Consider the following 10,946-nt stretch of genomic DNA (forward strand, 5'->3'; position numbering starts at 1 on the left):
AAAGTCAGCTACACTGAATCTAATTCGTGTATGTAATAAAAAACAGTTTTGCAATAAGGATACTTTTTTAGAAGCAGAAAAAGTATATCTTTCCCATTTAGTTGAAATTCTGCATTAAAATCCTGGACATTAGGTCAGGGTCCCAAGCTCAATTTATAGAAAGTCTGGTCATTTCTCTTTGGTCCAGAGCCGTAAACTATACCTCCATTCTGTAAATATACTCTGCCAATGTGCCATTTGATAGGCATGTTTCATCAATCAGAAGAGTGGGTTGCTGACAAACAAGAATGAATCAGCACACACATTATCAGCTCTATGTGAAGTATGAGTTTTAAAGCACGTTTTATGGGCAAAGAAATTTTTAGTTACGTGGCAGATTGTATTTCCCCTTTTTTTAATTTACTTTTTTTTAATATCTTTATTGGAGTATAATTGCTTTACAATGTTGTGTTAGTTTCTGCTGTATAAAAAAGTGAATCAGCTATATGTATACATGTGTCCCCATATCCCCTCCCTCTTGAACTTCCCTCCCACGCTCCTTATCCCACCCCTCTAGGTCTTCGTCACAAAGCACCGAGCTGATCTCCCTGTGCTATGCAGCAGCTTTACACTAGCCAACCATTTTACATTTGCTGGTGTATATATGTCAATGCTACTCTCTCACTTCCTTCCAGCTTCCCCTTCCCCACTGTGTCCTGCGTCTTTATTCCTGCCCTGCCACTAAGTTCATGAGTACCGTTTTTTAAGATTCCATACATGTGCGTTAGCATACGGTATTTGTTTTTCTCTTTCTGACTTACTTCACTCTGTATGACAGACTCTAGGTCCATCCACCTCACTACAAATAATTCAAAGAGGGCAGCAACAAGATTTCCCATCCCATGGGTTCTTGAGATGTGACTTTGACGTACCTCCCACTGAGGGGAGGAGTCTCCCTTAAAAGTGGAGGTGCTTTATGACTTTTGACCAATAGACTACGGCAGAACTGACGCTGTGACTTCTGAGGCTGGTTCATAAAAGCCTTCAGCCTTGTTTGCTGGAACACTCACTCAAAAGGTCTTTAACCACCTTGTAAGTTGTCTGCCATTCTGGGAGGAAGCACAATTAGCTCATGCTCAGAGACCATTATAGAGTGGACTCACGACCACATGAACGGAGAAAGAGAGAGATGCCTAGCTAATCCCCAGCTGCATAAGCCCACTGTAGTTCTAGCTCTAGCTACCATCTGACTGCAACCTTGAGGGAGACCCTGAGCCAGGAACACCCAGGTCTGTCCCAAATTCTCATCCACAGAGACTCTGGGAGATAAAATGATTATCATTTAAATCACTAGGTTTTGGGGTGATTTGTTATAAAACAATAGATAACAGAAAAGAACTTAGCTATTTGGCCCATGACTACTGCAGTGCACAGATTAGTATCTGCAATTTAAAAGAAATCTACTGGGCATATACCCTGAGAAAACCATAGTTCAAAAAGAGACATGTACCATGATGTTCATTGCAGCACTATTTACAATAGGCAGGACATGGAAGCAACCTAAGTGTCCATCAACAGATGAATGGATAAAGAAAATGTGGCACATATATACAATGGAATATTACTCAGCCATTAAAAGAAACAAAATTGAGTTATTTGTAGTGAGGTGGATGGGCCTAGAGTCTGTCATATGGAGTGAAGTAAGTCAGAAAGAAAAAAACAAATACCGTATGCTAACACATATATATGGAATTAAAAAAACAAAAGGTTCTGATGAACCTCGGAGCAGGACAGGGATAAAGACACAGACGTAGAGAATGGACTTGAGGACATGGAGGGTGGGGAGGGGAAGCTGGGACAAAGTGAGAGAGTGGCGTGGGCATATATACACTACCAAACGTAAAATAGATAGCTAGTGGGAATCAGCCGCATAGCACAGGGAGATCAGCTTGGTGCTTTGTGACCACCTAGAGGGGTGGGATAGGGAGGGTGGGAGGGAGATGCAAGAGGGAGGAGATATGGGGATATATGTATATGTATAACTGATTCACTTTGTTATACAGCAGAAACTAACACACCACTGTAAAGCAATTATACTCCAATAAAGGTGTAAAAAAAGATAATAAAAAAATAAAAGAAATCAAGATAGTTAAAGATCATGGACTCTGCCTGGGTTCAAATCTCAGATCCACAACTGTGTGATATTGGGCAAATTATTTTTCTGAGCCTCAGTCAACTCATTTACAAATCGGGGATGACAGCTGTAGTAACTTCATAGGGTCTGTGTGAGGATTAAATTAATTCATACTCATAAAATGCATAGGAGAGTGCCTGGCAAAGAGTAAGTGTTAGTAGGAGAAGTCCAGGTTATATAGGGCCCTGAAGCATATACAGTTTGGTTTCTCTTAATCCCAAATACATAAAATTACAAATACTAGACATACTCAGGGTTAGGCATGTTCCAGGAGCTAGGGACATAGTAGTAACCAGGAAATCTCGCTGTCTTCCAGGAGCTTATACACCACAAGGGAAGGCAGGAAAATAAACAGAAATTTACAAACGAGTCAGATTATTTTGGAAAACATCTATCTTTAGGCACTCTCATTTATTTTTTGAGGAGTATAAATTGGCCTTCCTGGAGACACATCTGGCAACAACTGAAGAAAAATATCCTTTAAAACACGCAAATCTTTGGAAATACTGATTCTACACTGGGGGATTTATCTAAGGAAATAGATAAGCATTCAAAAAAAAAACAAAAAACCTCACACACATATTTAAATATATGTTGTTATTGTAGCAAAGAATTTAAAATACAAAGTTGTTTAATAATGACAGGATTAACGAAATTGTGGCATGAGTATTATGCTGTTATTAAAATGATTTTATATTCACTGACATGTAAAGATCTTCACTAAGTCTAATTAAATGAGAAAAAAATTATACAAGAGTGAGAATCATCCAGAGTAAGAGAGAGCAAGAGACACAGACAATGGCAGTGGCCCAGGGGAGCTCTGTACTCACACACTGGTTTGCTCGGAAGTGGTGAAATAACAGGCAAATTTTGAGTTTTCTCTTTTTCATCTGTATTTATCTACAGAAAACATGTCATATTTGTGTTTTTCAAAAAGTAGATAAATTTTTTTAAAAGAATGACTACATTTCATTCAGTGCTTTTTCTTGAAGAGTAACAAACCCATCTCATTAAATATTCGTATTTGCCCTCACTTCTTGGTCCACCTTAAATAAAAACACATATTTGATAAAGCATTAGTGTTTGCAGACTTGGAATCACCTTCTGGCTTGGATGGAGATGTATTGGAACAGGAGGTGAAGTGCAAGTTTGTTAGCCAGGACCGGACATGAGCTAAGAAGACACACGCCCTTCCTGGAAGACCTTCTGTGCTTGCACATCCAGATTCACTAATGGAGCGTATCTACAATCTGAAGTGTGATATAAAATGCTAACAATATTGATAGAGAATAACGCATCATCTCTGTGGTTTAATTGGATCGATTTCCTTGGAAGTAATCAGGCACGTTCATCTCGATCATCTTTGCGGCTCTCACCATCGTGACAGCTGCCACTATTCTAACTGGGGGGTAGAAGCCTTTCATTTTTTGGGGATGGAATAAGAGGCTTAAATCTTTGGGCTTATAAATATTGAAAGTGTTCGAGTTAAATAAATTATATGCCATGCCACTTCATGTCCTTCCTCTCCACCCCCTCATTTTTTTTTTTTTTTTTTTTTGCAAACAGGTGCTGTTTTATTCCTTGGTTTGAATGAGATGGACAGAGTCTAATGTGGTCCACTCTTAGCCCTATACAACAGGAGCGTTAGGCAGTCAGTCTGCTCTGCGTCTTTGCGCAAGTGGGCACGTCTCCTGCTTGTCTGGGAAAGCATTGCACCTATAAATACCTGCACTCTGTCCCCACACCTGGCACTGATGCCAACGCTTCCTAAGAGATTTATGACTCTAAGCTATTAAAGAACTCCACCTTACAAAGGCACACGAGCAAAATCACATATTGGATCTGCTATTATCACTTTATCAAAAATGAGTTTATAAGGTCTTTGCTATGACAACATTCAGCTGAAAAACTGGGGAAGAGACCGAAAGCACAGGAATTACCTTGGGGAACATTTAGAGGGTAGAAGTGCAAACTCAGAGCCAAGGCTCCGTTCCTGGGGACACTTGAGAGAAACAGCCCGATAAGGATTCCAGTGTTGTCAGGGGATGGCCTAGGACACCAGAAGGAGGAGCATCTTGGCAAGGAGACTTTGGGAAGACGTCAAAGACAACAACTTTCTTCAGACAGCTCTTCCCTTGGCACTCACTATTCACATGGGAGGCTGAGGGTGCTGTCTCAGAGGCTGATTTCTCCAGCTGAGAGGCAAGGCTCACCCCTTCCTCACGCCCTTCTCTACAGAAACCTTGCTTCTATTGTGTCTTCCAGTGGACGATCTTGTTCTGTGGTACCATATCTGACTTGCCAGGCCCCTCTCAGACGGAGGGGTGGTGAGCTATGGTGGCCTACCTAACCATTGCCACCTTTTTAACCATCCTTGCAAATCCCTGTCAGATGCAAATACTCAGCTTTAGTACTGGGATAAGTCTTGCAAATGGTCAAAGGCGAAAATTAATCCCTACCCGAGTTTTGTCCAGCAGCTGTTTCCAAGCAAAAAGTTTCACTCTTTCTAATATGGCACTTGGTGCAGGTTTGTGTGAAATTCATGGCCTCACACTTTGTCAATCAATACCTCTAATTTAGGTGAGCACTCTTGGGCCAATGACAAGTTGCCAGAGGTTTAGGAACGAAGGAACTTCAATGATGGAAAGAGACCGTGCACAGAGCTTAGCCAAGGCTTCCTTTGCTCCAGCTAGTGGGGACTAATAAAATATTATTGTTTAAAACACATGCATACACTCTAAGAATACAAAAGTCATCTACCTTTGTATTTTGAAAGAACAATCAATTTTCTCTGTAATAGATTTCCTCCAGAATCTTTTTTTCTCTTGATTTTTGAATTTTTAGGAGTGTACTATTGAATTTTGCTCACAGTAAGTTATTCTTGAAAAGCCTCTTTAAGTTATTTGGGGTGGGGCAGTTTGCATCCGTAAGACTCTAGTTTTCCTTCACATGTAATTAGGAAGTAACTTATGTGCTGGAGGAGGCACTGGTGTGGTCTTTGTCCAGTTAGGAAAGTGAAAAGTAAGCTTCGTTGAAGGTTCTGCGATCTTTGCTGCCCCTGAAGAGGAATGGATGCAAAAAGTCAGATTCGGAAGCCATTACCCATTTCAAGTACTTAATCATTTATGAAGAAATGTTTATTAACTCATTGTGTGATTTGGGGATGGAAGAATAAGGCTCAAGAAGTGTTGAAATTCTGATTCCTGTAGAGTTCACATCAAGGAACTTCATATTCTCTCATATTTTATTTAATATTTATTCAAGCTGTGGTTCTCTGAGGGTCTTACTCTGGGACCAGCTGAGAATGCGCCCACGTAGTCACATTTATTCATCCATGTATATTTAGGAGTACCTTTTCTTTGCCAGGCACTGAACAAAGACATAAAACTTTAAAAGGGAACAGGTTGTCATTTGGATATAATGTTAGGATGGATCCTAATCTAGCAAATGCCTACATTAAGTTTTCAGTATCTCCCCCACCAGGTGTGAGAAGAGTACATCCAGCAATTGTAATATACAACCTGGCTCTTGACTAAATTGGAAGCTGTGAATGTCCTCAATATGTATTGTGTCCTCTGCAACCTATTTGTCTCAATTCTTCAGCGTAAATCCGAAGGCCTTGTTTCTCCTTCTAACAAAAAGCAGAAAGGGACTTCCCTGGTGGCGTAGTGGTTAAGAATCCGCCTGCCAATCCAGGGGCCACCAGTTCGAACCCTGGTCTGGGAAGATCCCACACGCCGCGGAGCACCTAAGTCCGTGCGCCACAACTACTGGGCCTGCGCCCTAGAGTCCGCGAGCCACAACTACTGAGCCTGCGTACCACAACTACTCAAGCTCGCGTGCCTAGAGCCCGTGCTCTGCAACAGGGAAACTACTGCAACGAGAAGCCCGTGCACCGCAAGGAATAGTAGCCCCCGCTCGCCGCAACTAGAGAAAGCCTGCGTGCAGCAATGAAGGCCCAACACAGCCAAAAAAAATAATAAATAAATAAATAAAAAGGCAGAAAGGATTCTCCTCAGCTGAGTCTGTAGAAGACCCTCAGGGAAAGAGGGTATTATTCTTTTCTCTAGTTACAATTTATAAAATGGCTGTCAGTTCCCCAAATTCTTTTTTGGGAATGTTATGAAATGAGGACAGTGTGGTGTTTTTGAGGCAGCTGATCACCTTCTACCTATGGGTGACCTTCTAGAAATGTGTCCAGACGTTGGTGCAGGTCTTGTCACACCAGAAAGAACTACACAGTCTGCTCCTCAGAGCTTTAGGTAGCCACAGATGTGTTTTTTATTGCAGTAACTTCAGTGAGAGAAAAAGGCAACTTTTTCTCTTTTGTTTTAAGAAAATTGGAAGGAAAGAGCTTATGCTACCATATTGGTAATTTCCAGCTGTATTATGTTCACTAATCCAGAACTGGGAAAAACAGCTTCTAATGCTAAAAGTTACAGAGAGGTAGCATCTGGTCTTAAATTTTTGCTTTCTCCCTGTATTGAAGGCCTGAGATTCTGAAGTTGTTCTTGAACTTGACCCTGCTAGTTTATAATATGCTGTATTTTAACTACACCACAGTGCTGGTGAAAGAAGCCTTTACACCAAAAAAGCATATGGATTTGATAACCCACCCTGGGAAATCAAGGACACCTGTTTTGTTTTGTTTTGTTTTGCTGTAAACATTTTTTGAAAGTCTAAACATAAAGCACTGGTCCAATTCATTAATATTTTGGAATGAATTTAGTTATGTGTCATAATAGAAATGGATTGTGGCATATTTTTGTAGTTGAAAAGATCAAAATTTTCACATTATCAGTTAAAATCATGTTAGTAAGAAACATTTTGAAAATTGAATTTATTTTAAATAAATGTGGTGTCAAGTATTCAAGCAGAGAAAATCCCACAGAGATGTAGATGTGCATTTTTAAGAATGAAAAGAACCGCATATCTTGGAAATCATCTGCTGATATCTAAACTATTCCTGAATTTTTATAGACTGTAATTTGTTTATTTCAAATGGCTGTACAGTTTTAATTAGTTTCACTGTGGTAGAATTAGTTCATTGAAGTAGATTCACTCCACTGCAAGATGAACAGCAGCCTTATGGACCACAGATTTCCAACATAAACTATAATTCATAAAAGGCCAATACAACTCTTTTCTTTGTGGCTGGGTAACCACTTATGTCTGAGGTGAAGATGTTAATATGGAGATTTTGTGAGCTAGGAAAGAAGACGAACGCTAACATTCTAATTTATGACCTTTCATATAAGGCCAAATGTAAAGGCAACTTCAATTGTTTTATATCTCAGGGCCAGCACACAGCAGATGTATGAAATCTGGAGTGTTAGACATAAACTTTTATTACTAAATTATAAATAATTTCTCCCACTTATACTGTTCACCTTTCAAGTTCATCTGGATTAAAATACAAGCGCAGCGTCACACCAATTTCACTGAATTTTACAGCTGAGAGCGGTTTTCTAGAGTTCAGAGTGGCGCACAAAGCATCACTGCATTTGGAAGACTTTCCTCATAGGAGTTCAGACCCTGAGCCCATCTCTTCTGAAATTCAAGTTACACCAAAATGATGGTCGATGACGTCTGAACATTTATTTAAACATCTCAAATGTTATATCTGAAACCCAGTGCCCATGATGTAGAATATATCACATCTTTTGGGAAAAAAAAAAGGCACACCACTGTTTATTCTGAGAAATTTGGCCCACAGTCAATAAGCTTATATTACTTCTCAGAAGATATTCGACAACAAGAGTATCTTTTTCCTTGTTGCCTTTAACAAAAAATTTTCACATCCCATGATGAAAGGTAGATAACAGTGGTCCAAATACCCAAATCTGGGATGTGACAGGTGTTTTTATTGTCCAGTCGGAAGCTCCAAGTGCAAGCCAGCACTTCATAGAGTTAATGCATCGCTGGAACAAGACGCCCAAACTTACTAGAAGCATAACACTAATTTAGATATTAAAATCTGCTTTGGAGACTGTTGACCAATCCAGTTTCACGTTTGCATTTCTCATCATCAGTGTCACGAACATAACACAATCACGCACATGTCCACAGGGCTGTTGGGTGTTTTATAAAATAAGCTAGACGTGATATTGTTACCCAACTGGGTTTGTTTGCCTGAGGCTCAGCAAGCCAAATGCTCAGATGCTGAGATTTGCAGCAGAGAAAAGTTTATTCACAAGGCAGCCAAGTGAGGAGAAGGGAGAACAAATCTTAAAACCGCCTCCTTCAAAGGCGAGGGGCTCAGGCTATTTATGGGATAAAGCTGAGGCATAGGAAGCGTGGAGAGAGGTGACTGGAGATAAGAACAAGGTGAGGTGATCATCATTCTGCGCAAGCGCAACTATGCTACAGGCTTTTACATGGGACACATGTTCAGAGAATGGCGGTGCCAACATGTTTTGAGGGCGGAGTTTTGGATCCTCTGATGTCAACAGGTCACCTGTTGGACAGCTTAACGGGAAGGTCAGTGGTCCTAACCAGTCTTAACCTACCTGAGCTTGAACTGGAGACACAGGTGACTCCAAGTTTCTAAAAAAACAACTTGGGCAAACATCTTATTGTTTAGGCTGCATGATGCTTGGAGGACATGCAAGTTTTTGTAAAAACAAAGTGAGTTTGATCAATGAAGGCAGGTTACAGTTTATTATTTATTAATGGCTAATTGACGACTGCCCTTGATTTCAATACCTTCTCTTACGCACATGAAACACTGAAGGACATAGTTTTTCAAAGGCATAAGTACAAAGAACTATAGAAGTTTGGAACAAAAAAACGAAGTGGCAAAAGTTCATCTCAGTATTTTTATGTTAGCATTTGCCTATTTTAAGAATAATAAATTCAAGAGAATGAAAAGACAAGCTACAGATTGGGAGAAAATATTTGCAACAGACACATCTGATAAAGGACTGTTATCTAAAATATACAAAGGACTCTTAAAACTCAATTTTAAAAAATGAACAATTGGATTGAATAATGGGCAAAAGATCTGAAAAGACACCTCACCAAAGAAGATGTACAAATGGCAAATAAGCATATAACGATATGTCATTAAGGAAATGCAAATTGAAACTGCGAAGAGATACCACTATATACCCATTAGAATGGCCCAAATCCAAAATACTGGACACACCAAACACTGAAGATGTGGAGCAATAGGAACCCTGAGTCATTCCTGGTGGGAATGCAAAATGGTACAGCCACTTTGGAAGACAGTTTGGCCATTTCTTACAGAAGTAAACACACTCTTATCATAGAGTTCAGCAATTGTGCTCCTTGGTATTTATTCAAGTGAATCGAAAATTTATGTCTATACAAAAACCCACACACAGACATTTATAATAACTTTATTCATAACTGCTAAAACTTGGAAGCAACCAAGATATCCTTCAGTAAGTGAACGAATAAATAAACTGTGGTACATTCAGACAATGGAATGTTATCCAGAGCTAAAAAGAAATGAGTCATCAAGCCATGAAAAGACATGGAGGAACCCTAAATGCATATTACTAAGCGAAAGAAGCCAATCTGAAAAGGCTACATACTGTATGATTCCAACTGAATGATATTTTGGAAAAGGCAAAACCATGAAGACAGTAAAAAAATCAGTAGTTGCCAGGGGTCAGTGGGGAGAGAAGGATAAATACACAGGCGAGGCACAGGTGATTTTGGAGACCCTGGAACTGCTCTGTATGATACGATAATGGTGGATACATGTCATTATATGTTCGTCAAAACCCATAGAGTGTACACCATCAAAGTGAACCCTAATATAAACTATGGACTTGGGGTGATTATGATGTGTCAGTGTAGGTTCATCAATTCTTACAACTAAACCATGTAAGCTAAACTAAATCTTGTCATGCTATTTTTATGACTTTAAAACTCCTTAATAAATTAATGTTTGTGTTCAGGGTTTTGAAGACTTGTTCTCAGTGGACCAGTATTCCGAAAAAGTCTTGCACATGTTTTCTTTGTATAATAAAAGATGCTGGGGGAAAATAACCCTGTAAAATATGGAAGTTTGCTTTGCGGGTTAGTAAAAGCCAATTCTAAGCTACTGAGGGGGTTCTGGGCACAACTACATTTTGGTAAACATTTTTGGCTTGTGAACTAATTCATGGTGCCCACCCTGTTTATCTGCTTGGGCCCTTACATATCTTTGCCCTTTGGAAAAGGTTGCAGCTGCTCTGCAGATGAAACGTGTCCTTAAAATTCTTCCTTGTCCCCTGCCCACCAGTCATAATGACTCCATGAAGGCTCTTTGGTAAAGGGAAAGAGGCTATGAATAAAAAATTCTGTTTTGAATAATTGAAACAATCGGTGCAGAATATAGTACAATTTGATGTCTTTTGTGAAGGCTTTTGGGGATGGGGCTTTATATCCTATTATGTTGTGGGGTTTTCGGGGGCAGCTAATTAATTTATTTAAATGACACTTTACCTAAATTTTTAAAATTTACATTATATTTTATATTGCAAGAACTTCAAATACAGCTCTTTTCAATAAATCTACAATTATGTGGTCTTTACCCAAAGGGAGCTCTTATAAAAGCATATAAGGAAGTCCCTCTTTTCTACCAAATCACACCTAGTCATTCTCTGTCCCCTGTGTCAATCAAAGGTTCATTTCTTCTGCCTTTAGCTAAGAGAAGCTTACAAGAGGGTGAACTCATTTTTGTCTTAGAAAAAGAATCTGTATTTTAGATCCTGTAACACTTAAACAGGGTTAAAGATCTGTTTAAAGATATCATCGTTTT

The sequence above is a fragment of the Balaenoptera acutorostrata genome, chromosome 5 (assembly GCF_949987535.1).
Source record: "Balaenoptera acutorostrata chromosome 5, mBalAcu1.1, whole genome shotgun sequence".
Lineage (NCBI taxonomy): Eukaryota > Metazoa > Chordata > Mammalia > Artiodactyla > Balaenopteridae > Balaenoptera > Balaenoptera acutorostrata.